Source organism: Mobula birostris, chromosome 1 (genome assembly GCF_030028105.1).
Source record: "Mobula birostris isolate sMobBir1 chromosome 1, sMobBir1.hap1, whole genome shotgun sequence".
In the NCBI taxonomy this organism is placed as follows: domain Eukaryota; kingdom Metazoa; phylum Chordata; class Chondrichthyes; order Myliobatiformes; family Myliobatidae; genus Mobula; species Mobula birostris.
This window is the reverse complement of record NC_092370.1, coordinates 199,291,557-199,310,842: the sequence shown is the minus strand read 5'-3', so window position 1 is coordinate 199,310,842 and position 19,286 is coordinate 199,291,557. Positions and strand designations below refer to the sequence as shown.

General features: G+C 39.2%; 1 protein-coding gene across 2 annotated transcripts in view; it reads left to right on the top strand.

The window, feature by feature from the left end:
* LOC140202835 (E3 ubiquitin-protein ligase pellino homolog 2) overlaps positions 1-19,286 on the top strand; it is a 147,248-nt gene that overhangs the window by 20,930 nt on the left and 107,032 nt on the right. The window contains exon 1 of one of the 2 annotated variants that reach the window (XM_072268283.1): positions 1,311-1,422. The exons of the other annotated variant lie outside the window; for it this stretch is intronic. The gene's annotated coding sequence lies outside the window, so the exon portion shown is untranslated. Of the gene's footprint in view, positions 1-1,310; positions 1,423-19,286 lie in introns of those variants that run through there. 2 annotated transcript variants of the gene reach the window in all.

The window sequence follows — 19,286 nt, the reverse complement described above, 5'->3', positions numbered from 1 at the left end:
CTTTGTTGCAGAGTATAAACGGTGAAAAAGAAACTAATGAAATTGAGGAACGTTTGGTTAGATGTATCAAAGAATAGTGCTAAGCCAGGGCTGAGTTTAATGAGTTGAAACCAGGCACAGAAAAAGGCCCAAGTTTGCATCTTCAGTCTATTTCTATATCTCATTGAGAGAACCAGCAAACAGATATCATAGATGACTTTGCAAGCAAAATCTGTCTTTATCACCTCCCCAAGCAGAGCATTCCATGCACTTGCCACTTTGTGTTCAAAATAAAAACCTACCACTTATATCCACATACAGGTGTCCCCCGCTTTTCGAACGTTCGCTTTAGGAAACCTCACTGTTACGAAAGACCTACATTAGTTACCTGTTTTCGCTAACAGAAGGTGTTTTCACTGTTGCGAAAAAAGCAGCATGCAATAAAAGACAGCGCGCGCCCCGAGCAGCCACTCTTCCCCCGGATTCGGAACGGCATTCTCGCTGGCATTGCTTAAACACGAGCCTGTGAGCAGCTGTTTGCAAGATGAGTTCTAAGGTATCGGAAAAGCCTAAAAGAGCTCGTAAGGGTGTTACACTGAGCATAAAACTAGACATAATTAAGCGTTTCGATCGTGGTGAACGAAGTAAGGACAAAGTGAGTTTGGCTTGTGGAAGCTGACGAAGATGATGTTGAAGAGGTTTTGGCATCCCATGACCAAGAACTGATAGATGAAGAGCTGATGCAGTTGGAAGAGGAAGGGATAACAATCGAAACCGAATGCAGTAGCGAATGGACTGAAAATGAAGTCGTCCAGGAACTGAACGTGAAGCAACTGCGTGAGATTTTCACTGCAATGATGAAGTACGAGTTTAATTTTGAAAGGGTACATCGGTTTAGGGCATATTTGCAAGATGGTTTGAGTCCTTATGAAGAACTGTATGATAGAAAAATGCACGAGGCTAAGCAGTCAAGCAGGCCTTCCAATCAGCCACAGCAGATGACGAACCTTGACCTTTGACATCGAGGCAGGCAGACATCGAAGAAGATGATCTGCCTGCCCTGATGGAAACAAACCACCCCAACCCCCGGGCCGCAGAGAATGCAGCGGTAGCCGGGATGCACTCAGCGCATCTTTAAGAAAAAAACCCGAAATAAACAAGCTAATTAATTAGGTGCCGCCCTGCACGTAAATGCCGATTGCGTCGTCTCTGATCTGGGCTGACATTTACGTGCTGGGTGGCACCTAATTAATTAGCTCGTTTATTTCGGCTTTTTTCTTAAAGGTGTGCTGGGTGTGTCCCAGCTTCCGCTGTACTGCTGCATTCTTCGCGGATCGGTATCGGTCTGTGGCCTGGAGGGTGGGGACCACTGCACCACCCCAACCTCCGATGACTCAGCCTAACACCATCGTCCGTGTGCTCAGCGCTGTCTTCCGGATTCCCGTAAGTGATACTACACTATACATATGTTATTTCTACTTTATATAGGCTGTGTATTTTTATGTGTAATTTGGTATGATTTGGCAGCTTCATAGCTTAAAGGTTACTGGAGAGAGTGTTTCTGTAGAGAGCGCTTGTGTGAGATTTTCGCTACGGAGAACAGTGCAGGCAATGATTGTAGAGAAGTATTTCTATTTTATATAAGCTGTGTATTTATCATATCATTCCTGCTTTTACTAAATGTTACTGTTATTTTGGGTTTTATGTGTTATTTGGCATGATTTGGTAGGTTATTTTTGGGTGTGCGAACACTCTCAAATTTTTCCCATATAAATAAATGGTAATTACTACTTTGCTTTACGACATTACGGCTTACGAACTGTTTCATAGGAACGCTCTATCTTTGGATGGCGGGGGAAACCTGTATACTGTCCCTCAATCACCTTAAAAGCATGTCCTCTTGAATTAGCTCTTCCTGCCCTGGGAAAAGGGCACTGTCTGTCCACTCTATTCATGCCTCTATCATCTTATACACCTTTTTCAATTTCTGTCTTATCCTCCTTCACTCCAAAGAGAAAATCCCTATCTCACTCAACCTTCCCTCATAACACACATTCTCGACACAGCATCTTGGTAAATCTCCTCTGCCCCCTCTCTAATGTTTCCAGATCCTTCATATAATGAGCCAACCAGAAATGAACCCAAGTGTGGTCTACTAAGAGTTTTATAGAGCTGCAATATTACCTCGTGGCTCATGAACTCAATCCCCCATTAATGAAGGCCAACAAGCCACATGTCTTCCTAACAACCCTATCAACTTATGCGGCAACTTTGAGGCACCTATGGACTGGCCCTCAGATCGCTGTGTTCCTCCACATTACTAACACATCACAAGCTGCTCCAACATACAATACTGAAGTTCATAACAGCACTGGCAGGGTTATGGTAATGTCACCAGCTCATAAGTTGGGAAGAGGAAAATAAATAAAATGGATTGAGATAGGGTACAAAATTGAAAGACAAAAGCTATATCTGTAATAACAGCATCTACTGTGACATGGCATGAAGAACTTCATATATATATATATATATATATATATATATATATTTCATAACATTTCATATATGAACACTGGCGGTGACTGGGAGAATAACTATTTGTATGCAAATCTGTAAATGTATCTACCACCAGTATATCAAATGAATTTGCTAAACTCCTACTGTTATCAACCATTGTCAAACATATAAGAGTTGGTTCACTGGATTTATAAAAGGTTTGTACTTGTGTTATGCATCAGCTGGGTGCTGATTTATAAAATCTGAAATTCATGTTTAAAAAGATGTGTAATATGGTCCCTGTACTTGCCTTTTACATTTGTTCAGTAGTATTTTCTTCTTTACTTGCTAACATTGGCCCAATTCCAAATATAGAATGGATTCCAGTTAATTGGGCCGTCAATTATTCAGGGCAGCTGCTTATTTGCGACAACTCTTAAAGAACAAAAACTAAGTCAAGAAAATAGTCGGGATTCCCTTTGTTTATTTGGGACATTATTCCACCTAATTGGGGCAGGAGATTGTTGCCAAACAATTTCTAACTAGCGTCAGTCACATTATTTGCATGTATTTGTATGACATTAGACACTACATCTTGCTTAAAGTGAAGTTTTTAAATAGCATCGTGTGTGTGTGTGTGTGTGTGTGTGTGTGTGCACGCGCATGCGCGCGCACGCTCAAAAAGCAGTGATTTTTGTCACTGACTTTTGGTGAGAAGCAAGCAGTAAGACAGTAGAACTGTTTTGCTCACTGCAGATTCATGCTTTCAGGCTTGGAGATGTGAAAATGGCTGGGAATGAAAATGAAGTGATTTCACTACTTCAGCAAGTTAGGAACTATGAAGAATTTGAAGGTATCGACAATCATCTTGAATGTTACAATGGAAATGAAGATTTTGAGGCTGCAAGCGTTAAAGGTGTTGTACAAAGGCAGTCCATTATCTGCACTGGGTGTTTGTGCTGATTTTGTTTACTTACACTCAATCAAAAGAACATGGCAGCATACGTGGGATGAATTCCTCCATCGATAACTAATTAACAAATAAATAATTTGTTACTTAGTTAAAATTAGTTTGTCTTTTTATATCTTAATTATTTCCATGAAATCTCAGCTGATTGGGGCAGCTACATAATTGGGCAAAAGTGTATTGGTCCCAATGTGTCCCAATTACTGGAATCCACTGTACTGTCCCAATTAAATAGAATCGACCGTATAAGTAATTTTTAAACATCTTTGAGACATCAAGGACATTTGGATGTTCACGCTGACAAACTGATACTCTTCCTTTGTGAAATTGAAAAAATCCTTAACATTCAGTCCATTCCTAAAAACAGTATTTTGATGGTTAATTTAATGCAGCTGGTATGAAATTGTTGGGCAAGGAATTCTGCGTGCAAGCTTCTCTGTTGCTATTGGTTGTCCTGTTGTATTAGTGCATCTGTGACAAATAGATGCATTGCATCACATAATGAAACCAGTGTAATTAAGTAGTTTCAATATTTGAATGATGCAGAGTATTAATCAAAACATGACTGCAATTAATTCTTAATGAACCTCTGCAAATGTTCACTTTTTGGTGGCTTTCACTTCTGATCCTTCTTGGATTAACTAATGCATATTTTTGATAAGTTGGTGTACTTTTGTCAAGATTTAATAATTATTACTAGCTTTAAACTTCCAGGGAAGTGGTGTCATGTTGCAACAATTTCACTGTAGGAGGTGAGGGGTGGTTTTGAAAATGCTGGGAATTTGACAGGAATGCTAATAAAAGGATCTTTTGATTAGATTAGAATAGCTTTAATTTTGTATCACTGCTTCAGCTTTGGATGTACTATACAAAAGACCTGATTGAACTCTATTTTACTTTCATGCAAACAATTGGCAGGGAATACTTGGTTTCCAAAGCACAGTATTAAATATTGTAGGTGGATCATGCCATATCATATTACTGATGTTCCAAGCTCAAAATACTTTGGTTCAAAATCTGATTTTTGTTTTGATCACTTTGTGTGGAATTGGATGAAAATTGAAACAGCGGTGTTGTGGCTTAAAGATTAAAGATCACATAAAGAAGGAAAGGAGCTTTATAATTGTACATTATTTCCTTATTCCCTTTTGGGTCTGTGTCAGCTCAGAGCTATCTCATCGCCCGCTAATTTTTCCTGTAAATTATTCTCCCTACATCCCATCACCTCTGTCCAGACTTTGTCACTCACTTGCACACCAGGCAAATTACAGTGGTCAGTGAACTAGTCTTTGGGATGTGTGAGGAAACGAGATTATCCAGGAGAAGCCACGCAGTCACAAAGAGAATATGCACATTCCATATTGACAGCACCAGAGATTAGGATGGACCTCAAGTCACTGGAGTTATGAGTCAGCTGCTATATTGACAGTACCACTCTGCTGTCTGTCTGTCACAGAACTGTTTGGTTTTACATATATACTTTTTAGGTATACTACAATGAAATTAAAATAATTTCAAAGCCCACTGGGAGTAAGTTCTCACTTCATGTATCACGGTGAATGTTGTGGGACAACACTTGTTTTATGGTTGATGTGGAAACTGAGGTCATCTGAAATATTTCACAGCTCATTACTCAAGCCTTCTGATAATGCAAATCGTGAATCTATGTCGAAGAGATTGTATTGTAAACCCCAGAACATGTAATGGCACTTTTGCTCGTCCATGAGAAGGAAATACCTCTAAGATGTGTGAGCAAAGCTTATCCTTGATGTTCTGGTACAAAGCTGATGTCAATCAGTTAACATGTTGTAGGATCTCCTCAAAGAGATGTTTCTGGAACACATGGCTAATGTGTTTTATTTACAAGAGCATAATCAAGAAATTCTTTCGTGTTCCGATAATAATGTTGACTTTTTGCAGTAATGCAATTTTTGACAGAAGTCACATGATTGGTCTGTATTTCTTTCATTACCTCAGTTTCTGCAGAAATTGTTCCTGATGTAATGGCACTTCAGAATTTGTGCTGTGATCACTTTCTGCTTCCTTTGTTAACTATGGCTTCTTCTGTACAGCTGTCCGTGTTGGCTCTGTGTTATGGTAATATTAGAAAATTAGCAATGAAGAACAACATAATCTTGGAGATCAAACAAGGTAGGAGAAGAAGTTAGGTGGTATGGCATTTAGGATTTAAGAGAATACAGTAATTTTATGTTCAAAAAATCAAAATACTTAGGTAAAAGAGATTCTGCAGATGCTGGAAATCCAGAGTAGAAATACCTTCACTCCATTTTATCCCCCTTGGTATATACCTGAACTCCATTTTATCCCCCTTGGTATATACCTCAACTCCATTTTACACCCCCTCCCCCTTGCCCTTGGCGTAGCCCCTTCACTCCTACATTCATGACACTTCACATGCTCTTAACCTCTTCAAAAACTTTCCATTTCCTGGCCCTGTTTGCCTTACTTTCACCATGGATATACAGTCCTTATACACTTCTACCCCTTATCAAGAAGGCCTTAAAGCTCTCATCTTTTTAGACAACAGACCTAACCATATCTTCTGCACAACCCTCCACCTCTGCCTGGGAAAATTGGTTCTCGCAATCAGCAATATCTCTTTCGGCTCCTCCCGCTTTCTCCAAACTCAAGGTGTAGCCATGGGGCACGTCCTTGTGTCCCAGTTATGTCGGTCTTTTATGCAACAGTCCATGTTCCAAGGTCACATTGGTAATGCTCTCCAAATCTTTCTGCACTACATTGATAGATACATTGGTGCTGCTTCATCCACCCATGCTGAGCTTGTTAATTTCATCAACTTTGCCTCCAACTTCCAACTTGCCCTTAAATTAACCGTCCATTTCTGACACCTCCCTCCTCTTTCTTGATCTCTCTCTCTCTCTTCTCTCTCTCTAAATCTCTAGAGACAGACTGTCTACTGATATCTTTTATAAGCCTACTAAAATCTCAGAGCAATCTTGGCTGTACCTCTTCCCACCCTGTCACTTGTAAAAATGCCATTCCCTTTTCTCAGTTCCTCCATCTCCACTGCATCTGTTCTTAGGATGAGGCTTCCCTTTCCAGAACATCTGAGACGTGTTCGTCCTTCAAAGAACACGGTTTCCCTTCCTCCATCATTGATGCTGCCCTCACCTGCATCTCCTCCACTTCTCAGAAATCTGCACTCACCCCATCTTTCTGCTGCCATAATAGCAACAGAGTTACTTTTGTCCTTACCTACCACGCAATGAGCCTCCACTTCCTACACATAGTTCCCTGCAACTTCCGCCATCTTCAACGGGATCCTACTACCAAACGTATCTCTATCTCCCTCTCCCCCGACTCTCTGTGATTCCTGTGTCCATTTGTCCCTCCCTACTGGTCTCCTTCCTGGCACTTGTTCCTGCGAGTGGCACAAGTGCTACACCTGGCCATTTACCTCCTCCCTCACCACCATTTAGGGCCCCAAATAGTCCATCCAAGTGAGCAACACTTCACCTGTAAGTCTTTTGGGGTCACCTACTGAAGAGACTCCTCCCCATCAGTGAGGCGATGTAGATTGGGGGACTGTTTAGTCGAGCAGCTTTGCTCTGTCCACAATAGGAAAGAGTTCCCAGTGGCCGACCATTTTAGTTCAATTCCCATTCCCATTCTGATATGCCAGTCTATGGCCTCCTCTACTGCCACGCCGAGCCCACTCTCAGTTTGGAGGAGCACCTCATATTCCATCTGGGTAGCCTCCTATGTGATGGCATGAACATCAATTCTGTCTCCCCTCCTATCTCTTATCCATCATCTCCCTCTGGTGCTCTTCATCCCTTTCTCACATGATCCACTCTCCTTTCCTATCGGATTCCTTCTTCAGCTTTTACCTTTTCCACCTATCACCTCCTGGTTTCTCACTTCCTTTCACCACCCCCACCCACCTACCTTCCCCTCACGTGGCTTTACCCATCTCTTCAAGATTGCAATCCTTCCCCTCCCCAACCTTTTTATTCGCAACCTCTACTGTCTTTGTGCTATCTGGATGGCTTTTAGCTGTTGCTAATTTTCCCACCTCAATCAGTAATTTTATTTAAAGGATATGAACACATTTCTAAACTTAAAATAACACACACAAAATGCTGGAGGAACTCAGAAGGCCAGGCAGCATCTGTGGAAAAGAGTACAGTTGACATTTCGGGCCAAGTCCTGCTGAAGGGTCTTGGCCCAAAACGTTGACTGTACTCTTTTTCCATAGATGCTGGCTGGCCTGTTGAGTTCCTCCAGCATTTTGTGTGTGCTGCTTAGATTTCCAGCATCTGCAGATTTTGTTTCTAACTTTAAAATGTCAGTTTGCCATTAATAACATATCTGAAAGCCTGTTCAGAAAATCTATAAATGTAATTGTATCACTTTAGTTTGTAGTAAAATATTTTTGAAGTCCAGGAAAGCTCAAAAGGTTATACTCACAAACTGTTGTAACAAGTTCAGGTAGTAAGTCATGATCAATAGTGGTTTTTCCGTCTTTGTCCTGTCCTGAATCGGTCATCATTTTTTTGTGTTTACACAGTTTGTCCTGTCTTTTGCACGTTGGTTGTTTGTCATTATTTCTTTGTGTGTAATTTTTCATTGACCCTAATGTAATTCCCTGTTCTCATGTGAATGCCTACAAGGAAATGAATCTCAAGGTATTTTGTGGTGACAAATACTGTATGTTCTTGAATATTGAGTTTGCTTTGAACTTTTGAGAATTGCTGTATTCCAAGTCAAACCAATTTTCATTTGTACATCACTGTTCGTTTTTGAAAGTTATGTGAACTAATTTCTAGCCTGCTGCCTTCCAGCAGAAATGCACAATGGCAATAAAATCTTGTCTTCAATGTTGCGCTTTGTAGATGTTTAAATTGGTTATCACATGCACTGCCGGGGTGGTGGTGCAGGCACATATGATAGGCATTCAAGATGCTCTTAGATGGGCACGTGAACGTTCAGACAGTGGAGGAACCACTGCAAATGTGCTGCCGAAAGCAGCTTGGCAGATGGCATCATGGATCAGTGTGGTTTAGTATGGCAAAATAAATGTGCAGGAATGCAAGAATACATCATGGGCATATCTGTCCCCACCGTCGGTGTTATCTACAGAAAGCACTGCCTTAAGAAGGCATCTATCATCAAAATACCCGTCATCCTGCTATGCCATCTTCTTGCAGCTACCATCAGGCAAAAGGTACAGAAACTTGAAGTGTCATGATACCAGGGTCAAGAACAGCTACTAACCTTCAACATTTGTTCTTGAAACATTTGGCAGAACCCTAATCACTACAGTTTAACAGCACCTCTTTGATCACCTTGCATTAAAATAGACTTTTTCATTCGAATTGTAACATTTATTATAAAAGTTTATAATTTATGTTTTTTTTGTGTGAATGCTGCTGATATGATGCTATCTGCCTGTGATGCTGCTGCAGGTAAGTTTTTCATCACACCTGCGCATGCATGTACTTGTGTATATGACAATAAACACAACTTGGGACTTTTTCTTGACTTTGGATATAGATATTGCTTAGGCAGAAGGGATTAGTTTAATTACACATTTAATTGCTAGCTTAATTAGTTCTGTACAACATCATGGGCTGAAGAGCCTATTTCTGTGCTGTACTGTTCTATATGTGTTCTCTCCTGTGCTGCTTGGAAATATTCAGCTGCTTTAAAGAAAGTTAGTCTGCCATACAAGAAACCAGAAGACTATTAATAGGCAAAACATGAAGCATATGTTACTTTATTAATTTCACATGCTCACTAAAGGATGCATTCTTCATCCTTTTCAAGTTTTTCTTGAATATTTTCAGAAATACAAAATGTATCTTATTTGTAAATTGGTTTGATATCTGCAAGAAAATCTAAACAAGCTCCATATGCGACTAAAGATTGCTCAATAATAAAATAGTTTTCACATATTAAAATATTTCAAACATACATTGTAAAAAGTACTGATCATTCAGGTGCATTTGATGGATAAATAAGTTGTTTGACCATCTCTTGGTCCAGTTTATTTGATGCTGCTCAGTTTTCCTTTCCAACTCAAATGGGCACCTAGCACCAGTCATCGACTCTATTTTATGGGAGATTCGGTCAGCACAAAAACACATTGATAGTGTCAAAGATGGGATATACCAGTTTAAAAAAATGCCAAATGCTTTAATTTTTTTTGTAATATGCATACTGTGAATATTTAGAATGAAAATTGAAAAATTACACACTTGATTTTATTTATTAATTGAAGGGCATAATAAAATATAGTACAAGAAAAAAATTTCGTGTTTTGTAAACTTTTCCTCGTCTGCCTTTATTACAAATCCATTGCTGTGTTTGCGCCTATAAACACTGTCCAGATTAATTTCGATCCAGATGAAAGATATGTCTTAATCTTCATTAGATTATTGAAATGTTCCACTTCTAGTCTGTTTTAGGAATTGCATTTGATTGAATTCATAAGACTGAATCCATATTCCCCGTCGGCACTAGAAGCTTGAAATGTTCCAGCGATGTCAACAAGAATTGGCAGATTTTCAAATTCTTTGTTTCTAAGCATGTAGTTCAACCTATCAGTGAAAGTCTTATTTGAACCAGTCTTAACTTTATCAGAAACAATAAATTCACAGTAATGCTGCGATATTTTTGAGGCAGCGCTTTTGTCGTAGTTCGTATAAATAGCTGAGTTCAGTGGGCTGGCGGTTTATTAACAATGAACTACCAACTTCTATTCTGTGTTTATTGTTACAATTTGTAACAGTGTAGTAACATGAAACACTAACGATATAACTATGTTGAAGCTTTAAAATGTTTCAAAATAAAGATTCTGATACATGTATTATTTAGAAAATTTATGTTATGTTCATTAACAGGTTAATTGCAGGGTATTTTACAATTATATTAACATAGATTTCAAAATTATATTAGCATAATTTCAAAATTATATTAACATTACATAGAACATAGAAATTTACAGCACATTTACAGGCCCTTTGGCCCACAATGTTGTGCCGACCATGTAACCTACTCTAGAAACTGCCTAGAATTTCCCTAGCGCGTAGCCCTCTATTTTTCTAAGCTCCATGTACCTATCTAAGAGGCTCTTAAAAGACCCTATTGTATCTGCTTTCACCACCGCCACCGGCAGTGCATTCCACGCACCCACCACTCTGTGTGGAAAAACTTACCCCTGACATCCCTTTGCAAGCACCTTGAAACTATGCCCCCTTGTGTTGGCCATTTCAGCCCTGGGAAAAAGCCTCTGACTATCCACACGATCAATGCCTCTCATCATCTTATACACCTCTATCAGGCCACTTCTCATCCTCCATTGCTTTAAGGAGAAAAGGCCAAGTACACTCAACCTATTCTTATAAGGTACTCATCCAGGTAACATTCTTGTAAATCTCCTTTGCACTCTGTCTATACTATCCACATTCTTCCTGTATTGAGGTGGCCAGAACTGAACACAGTACTCCAAGTGGGGTCTGACCAAGGTCTTGTATAGCTGTAACATTACCTCATGGGTCTTGAACTCAGTCCCAAGGTTGATCAATGGCAACGCACCATACGCCTTCTTAACAAAACTGTCAACCTGTGCAGCAGCTTTGAGTGTCCTATTGACATGGACCCCAAGATCTCTCAGATCTCCACACTGCCAAGGGTTTTGCCATTTATATTGTATTCTGTCTTCAAATTGGACCTACGAAAATGAACCACTTCACGCATATCTGGGTTGAAGTCCATCTGCCACTTCTCAGCCCAGTTCTAAGAAAATTCCAGCTGTGCCGTAACAAAGGCTATGTTTGTGGGAGCATTTCAGTTACTCACATGGCTTAGAAAAAACAGTGTTCTCCAGTGACCATATAGACACTGTGAGTTGCCCACTTTCATCACAGAACCTCTATTGACAACTCAGTGTCAGTAAGTGTGTTGGATGCAGGGTGGGTAATAGAGTGTGGATTGTGTAGCTAACAACATTAATTTGCACTAGAAAGGTCTAGGTGAGGGGGGGGTGGGGGAGCCTATCCTCATCCAAGCAAAGTATATTTTTCTAGGAATTCAGAGGGTGGAAGGTTCATACAGATGAATTATGTACTTCACTTCAAATTCAGTCATTTGTAAAATCTTGAACACCTAGTTTGATTGACGGTCATGTTACCCAAGCTTGCCTACTTCGATTTGGAACAGCATTGTCACCATATGCAGCCCTGCCATTACTGATGACTTGGGAATGGTATTTTTCCTTGGTTACTGGTGCCAAATGCACAATATAGAACCTTGTGCACACTGTATCCTATTTTCCAAAGTTCAGTTTTTTTTTACTTCAGTAATGCAACAGAATTGACTGAAAATAAATTTCCATCCTTTCAACATCTTAATAGCTTCTTTAATACTGGACTTTATCTAAAGTTCTTGATCTGTGTAGTCTTCTGTGGCAGTGTATTAGTTTGGGGCCTATACTTATACAGTAGATTCTGGTTAATTCAGACACATCGGGACCAGTATATTTTGGCCCAATTAAGTGGCTGTCCTAATTAGCTGAAGTTTCATGTAAATAATTAAAAAAGTATAAAAAAGACAAACTACCATTTAACTGAGTAACAATTAATGTACTGTATTTAAATGAAATACAAAATCAATTAGAACACTACTAATTCTCCAGTACTATAAAACTGTGTTAGTCCTTAATAGTTATTGATAGAGGAATTCATCCAGTTTATGCTGCTGTGTTCTTAAGATTGATTGTAAATGAACAAAATCAGCATAGACACCTAGTGTAGATGATGATTGCATCCTCAAAATCTTCATTTTCATTGTAACGTTCAAGATGATGGTTGATACCTTTGGTAATTCCTAAGTTGTTGAAGTAGTGAGATTGTTTCATTCTCACTCCTTGCTGTTTCTGGTGTCTAAGCCTGAATGCTTGAAACAGTGGTGAACAAAACGGTTCTGAATTGTCTTGCTGCTTTTTTCTCACCAACTAACAGTGACAATAATCGCTACTTTCTGAACACAAACACACACAACTGATGTTTTTTAAAAATTGTTTGCTCTAAGCATGTTGTGTTGTCTAACAGATACACAAGTGCATGTGACTTGATGCTAGTTAGAAACTCTTCGGCAAAAGTCTCCTGTCCCAATTAAGTGGCATAGTGCCCTGAAGAAACGAAGGGCCTGGCTATTTTCTTGATTTAACTTTTGTTCTTTAAGAGTTGTCCCGAATAAATGGCTGTGCCAATTTACTGATAGCCCAATTAACCAGAATCCACTGTATATGTATTGACCAGCAACAAATTTGAGTATTTAATTGGATTTTTCTGAATCGGAATCAATTTGGGTTTAGTCAGGAGTGATGTAAATGGTACTAATATAAATGGGATTAATAACTCACTTTGTAAACAGTTGAAATCTAACCTGATTTGTTTTATTCTGACCCAAAAACAAACATATTCTAAATAGAATGGAAAGGAAATGAATAGTTTTTCATCATTTTTGTCAACATGCATTATCTATTACTTGCACTATTTGAGCAATCATGTAAGCACTGTTACCCATATTCCCAGTGCTAATTGTGAAATTCTCAGAAGAAAATTCACATTTTATTTATTGGCTTTCTTTGAGAATAAAACCTTGTTGCTCACTTTAGTTCACATTGTACTCCGGCAAAGAGAACTTTTTGAGTAATTTAAACCAGAGGAATGCCTGTAGGTCCTTTGGCTTCAAACACATGGTTGTCATTACAATCAAAGGCTTCTTTTAACTGTCTTTGGTGATTATTTCCTACATTGTCAATACTTGACGGACACTGAAAAAACAAAGGAGTGTGATCAGTCTGAAAATAGATCAATCACATTGACCTCTATAGTCCTTTCCTCTGGAATAGCTGCCTTTTATTAACTAAGTCATGAACTTTTGCTCACCCTGTAACTTTAGTTTAGAAAAGGGATTAACATTTGCTTTGGAGAAACTGAATTTATTTTTTTATTGATCCCATGGGTTTTAAAATTCTTGGTTGAAAGTGCAGCATTGTAGTCCACATCTTTTGCCAAAAAAATTATTCCATAGATAATAGAATGTTTTAAAAGTAAGATGGAGAGAAATCTTTCAAAGTTCAATAAATTCTGTTGTTGTGTTTCCAGAACAGCTAATTCCTCACTCAGGCCATTGTACCACTAACTTTAATTGTCACCCACTTTAAAACAAATATTGAGATTGGTTTCAGATTTAACTTCACTTGTTGTCCAGCCTGAAAATAAAATATTGAAATGTTTAAATTACTAAAAATAAACCCAAATGCTACAGAAAATTGATGGAAAACATTGCATTAAGAAGGTGATTAAAATTTGGATATGCTGGGCCGATTTTAATTTTCCCACTTAGCGTAAATGCCATGGTAGGACCATACAAATGTCATCTGCTTTCTTAAGTGCCCTAAGTACTAGATCTCCAGAAACCATGCAGTTTACAGAATGGAGGTATTTTTAATATGCAATTGGAACCCAATAACAACCATAGGAGGATGATATAACTGGTCTGAATTAATTATCTGCAGAAATTATTTTAATACCTTGCAGTATGCTGTCCCTGTGGCTGTATGGGTTTTCTCTGGGTGTTCCGGTTTCCTCCACATTCCAAAGAAGTACGGTTAGGCTTAGTGAGTTGTGGGCATGCTATGTTGGCACTGGAAGCATGGTGACACTTGCGAGTTGCCCCAGCACAATCCTCGGACTGTTTTGTCAATGATGCAAAATGACGCGTTTTGTTACATGTAACAAATAAAGCCAATCTTTCTTTGAAACGGAATCCCTCCAAAACAGCTTGAAAATTTAAAAATTCTGTTATTTACATCAACCCAGTATGAAGTCAACCAATTGAATTAATGTTCTGTGGGCTGGAAATTCTGCCATCCACACCCTATTTGGCATAATCATATCGATATTGATGACCTTGACTCTTGCTGCCTACTTTCTGCAAGGGCTTAGTAAATCAGAACTCAAAGGCAATTAGGAATGCTGCTACTCCATAGGAAAGTCTACATGGGAAGCACCTCTGATCAAAAGTCAGATCAGACTGATTTGCAAGGATGATAAGCATCTGCTTAATCTTTGAGGACCTGCAGGGAAATAAAACAGTGGTTTCTGATGGATAGTTCTCAAGCAGAATGCTGAAGACATTTGACCAAATGTCTTATCACCAGAACTTTGCTCCCACTCCCATGCTTATGCATCAGATCAAATATCATGTAGAATCCATCAGGAAAGATGTAGATGTGAGAATGGAGGTACTTGGATCACTGTCTTCTGCAGAGATCAACTGATCTCTGCTCTTGGTGAGCATCGAAAACCAGTTCAGACTAGCCCTGGGTTTACAGTTAAGTGCAAGGTGTTTAAATTGGAAGTGGGGCTGGCTTTGTCTTCATTCCCATGTCCAACTACCATAGAGTGCAGGGAACGTGTATGAGCGAGGCCAGGCATGTGCCAACATATAGACAAAGTTAAGTAGAAACTAGGTTGGTGGGAGCAATGATCTCTCTCAAAGGTGCAAAAGTATTTGATTTTCCGGTACAGTCGGGCTGAGTGAGCGATGAGTTTGGCCTGTACCTGGATCCTGTACCCATTTGAGTCAGCTTATATTTTATCTGGAGATTGACGATGGATTGTGTCCACTGAGACACATTTCTGTAGAGCAAGTTGGAGGACAAATTCACCCAACATGCTCTTCAGCCTGATGGTTACCTTTGGTGTTTTGTGCATCATGCTGCATTTAGGCTCTGGGTATCCAAACAAAAAGTGTCCCCGCATGTTGCGGTTCCACCTGTTCCTGGTGTAGACAAAGATCGTTCTGGTTGTGTTGCTGTGGATGGTTTCATTCAGTGAGCCATGTAGCTCCAACTTTCCCATGTAGAATTTTTTTTTTGTCAAAGAACATCTTTGACCACAAATCAATCACACAGTGGTCTCCACGAATTGTCTTCAATCCCTGTGGGGGGTGGTGGGGGTGGGAGGAAGTATTACAGCCTTGAGGGACTTGTAGATGTGATGAGACCACCATTCACTTCCTGGAATGGAAACTGCTAAAAGTGATCAGGAAAAAGAGCAGCAGTCTTTGTTGAGATGCACCTCAAACAGCTGTGTAACAAGGGACCCTGTGCTCTACCATTCTCAACCAAGGTGTACATGCAACAGCAACTATCCACTGCTGCTGGAAGATCATCCATTCAATGAAAGGCACCCTTTGGTTTGTGTAAAATTTGCTGATCTTCGAGTCCAGAACTAGCTCAAGATTGAATGTTTCGGACTGGCATATTTCCAGAGTCCAGGTTTTACATACTGAGAGAAGCTTAATATGGACATTGTGATACAAGTTATGGGGAAAAGCCGTGGATTAAGAGCATCTCACCATTGTACATTGTGGTGTTTGAATCCATATAAAAATCCCTCTGGTTAATTACTCGTGAAATGTGTGTGGCATATAAGTTGGTGTCATACTGATTAAAGTAAAATTTAAAGTACTGAAAATTGTGGTATATGAATGCTTGCAATTTTTTTAATATAGTATTTTGGTTAATTTATTTGTTAGAAAACAAGTGTGCAATAATTACCTCATAAATGGATAACTTTTTTTAAAAAAAAGGAGACTGCAACCTTAAGGTGAACGTGGGTAAATTGGCCTGATTGCTGGACTGTAGATATACAAGAGGAACTGCATGTGGTTCTTGTATATTTATGAGGTAATAAGAGCAGAAGCCTGCTTCTCACTCCATAAAAGCACTTAGTCTCGCTTTGCCCACAGAGGATCTGTCCTCGAGATCGCTTCCCATTGTCCCAGGGCTAAGATTGCAAGCCACCTATACACTGAAGCCTTTAAATAAATAAATAGATATTTATTGCATAGATCTTGCCATTCGATTTACTGTTTAAAAATATTTGACTTTTCAAACAGTTGGTAGAATATCTCTGGTGTGCTTCATGGGCATCTTCATTTAGAAGTATTATTTATGTAAAATTTTAGAAAATTGAAAATGCATATCTCTCACATTGTCATTTAAAACAGTAAATAAGCAGTAAAACTTTCCAAATTTTCAATGTTTTGCCACTTCCTGTCTTATTTTGTGTGTGGTTAGGAAAGAAATTTTTTATGTAGGTTTTGAAACAGGTGGGCGTGTAAGGAGGGAGTGCTTCCTCTTGAAGGTGTGATGTACATAATCAAATTTTGTAATCCCCTGTAGAGGATTTTATTGTTGGAGTACTCATTTTCTTATATAATTATGATATAGAAATTAGAGGCATGGCAGTGCTTCGACTTTCTTAGAAGTTTGCATAGATTGAAGTGTCACCAAAAACTTTGACAAATTTATATAGATGCACAGTGGAGAGTATCCTACAGAGATACCAAAGCCCAGGAACAGAAAAGTCTACAGAAAGTGGTGGGTTCAGCTCAGTCCATCACAGGCAAAACCCTCCCCACTCTTCAGTACAGTGACGTGGAACACTGCCATAAGAAAGTAGTATCAAAGGCCCCCGCTATCCAGTCCACACCCTCTTCTTGAACTGATGTGGATAACTTCATTCACTATGGCTGTGAAAAGATTTTATGACCTACAGGCTCACTTTCAAGGACTCCTTACAGCTCATGTTTTCAGTATTATTATTATTATTGGCACAATTTGTCTTTTGCACATTGGTTGTTTGTCCGTCTTTGTTTATATATAGTTTTTCATAAAATTCTATTGTATTTTTTTCTCTTGTAGATGCCTGCAAAAATTGAATTTCAAGGTAGTAGATGGTAACATGAACAAACCTTTGTTATATTCATTGAACTTTGAAATATTATTACAATCCTCTTTCATTCTAAAAGAGAAATCCTATTTCCCCAAAGTTATTTTAAATTATTTTTTTCCCACAAGGCAGCTCACTAGTTTGCTCAGGTAAGATTTTTGAATAGAAAACAATTGACCAAAGCTTCATAATACAGCTCTTTAGTACAATAATGTGACCAAGGTTCCATAGAGATGAACATGAATAAACAAGTCATATATAATGCCCATTATCTTGCCTTTATGAACAAGCAGTTTAATCAATAGCGGCATTTTGGTTGATTTAAATTGTGCAGTCAATCAGAAACATGGGTCAAAAGTTCCATCTAAGTACAGCTTTAATTTATGTGTGCTTTATCGTTAGGGGTTAATGGGTAGCATAACAGGATGCAGCTGCATGTAGTCATGACGAATCTGTGAAATTGCCCTGTGATGGTTGGTGAAGGCAGAAAAAAGTATCACAGAAAAATTTCCCTGATCTGTGCTTTAACAAATCCCAATCATGTTGCTTGCATGTGAAGTTCCTATTATTTTAAGAGGTTATTCTTTTCTGCAATGTGCCTCTATTTAATTTTAACCAGTTCTTGATATGTTAAATTTTTTATCCTCTTCAATAAGAATGAGGAGTTTATCATAAATAGCAATTCCCATTGAACCCAATGATCTTATCTGGCTTTAAATTGAATGCCAAAATACCCCTTTCATATCCACATTCAAGTGGCATTTGAGTGGCTCTCTGTTCTCCTCAGTTGTTTAATAATAGACCATATTGCTACAAATATGAAACAATGTATTTGTCTCTTTTGCCAAAATGTCTCTTTTAAAATGTTTTAAACGTGGGCCTCAACCTTTTCCCTGTTCTGGAGTTGCTAGTTCCTTGCTGTTGCTCTTCTTACCTGCACACCTCTACTAATTCTCCAACCACATTTCACTCTCAGAGCCCTGGCAAGGCTTCTGCCTCCACCTTGACAGCTCTCTGTACACTGACTGGCTCTCCACAGTTCAGCTGCATCCCCCTGTAGAAATGAAACTGGAGCTCAGGGGCTGTAAGCTTGCACAATGAGCTTCAAAGTCAAATTTTTGTCTAAAAATAGAATAATTTCTGTGTTTATTTTCACGTATAGTTATGGATGGCTCTATGTATGAAAGGCATCCGTTAGTTTTGTAAGACCATGGATCTGCGCCTGGAAAGTCTTCACTCTCCAGGGTGCAGGCCTGGGCAAGGTTGTATGGAAGATCAGCAGTTGCCCATGCTGCAAGTCTCCCCTCTCCACAACACCAATATTGTCCAAGGGAAGGGTATTAGGACCCATACAGCTTGGCACCAGTGTCGTCACAGAGCAATGTGTCCTTGCTCAAGGACACAACACGTTCCCTCGGCTGGGGCTCGAACTCACGACCTTCAGGTCGCTAGTCCAATGCCTTAACCACTTGGCCACGTGCCCACACGGCTCTATGTAACACACTCAATATATTAATATGCAAAAAGAAAACATACTGTTACTTGAAATCGCAGTTTTAATATCAGGGTAGAGCAGATTTTAAAAGCCTATAATAATGGTTTTTACCTTCAATTTCCTATCCAATAAGTTACGTGGAATTTATCTTCAATCACATGAAACACAACTTCTGTTTCAGCGAGTAAGCCGTTTTGGTCAGGAGGCTATGATATAATTAGAGCCAGTATGAAATTCGCCTTGGATATGAAGTTGGTCCTGTACTTAAAATACCAGATCTGTAAACACGAGGCCTGGGCCAATAATCTAGAAGTGTGATTCTACAAAACTGTAGAGTTTATAATTCAGTTAATTAGATAACCCACAATTAACTGGGGAGGGGGGGGGAGCCTTGCTTAGAATGAACATGAAACTTACTGGATTGTTAAAGATGTTTACTGATGACCTTCAGGGGAAGAAATCTATTGTCCTTCGCTGGTTCAGTTTATATGTAACTCCAGGCCCACCAGTGATGTTCCCTCTGAAATGACCCTTGGTTCAAAAGGATCTCTGA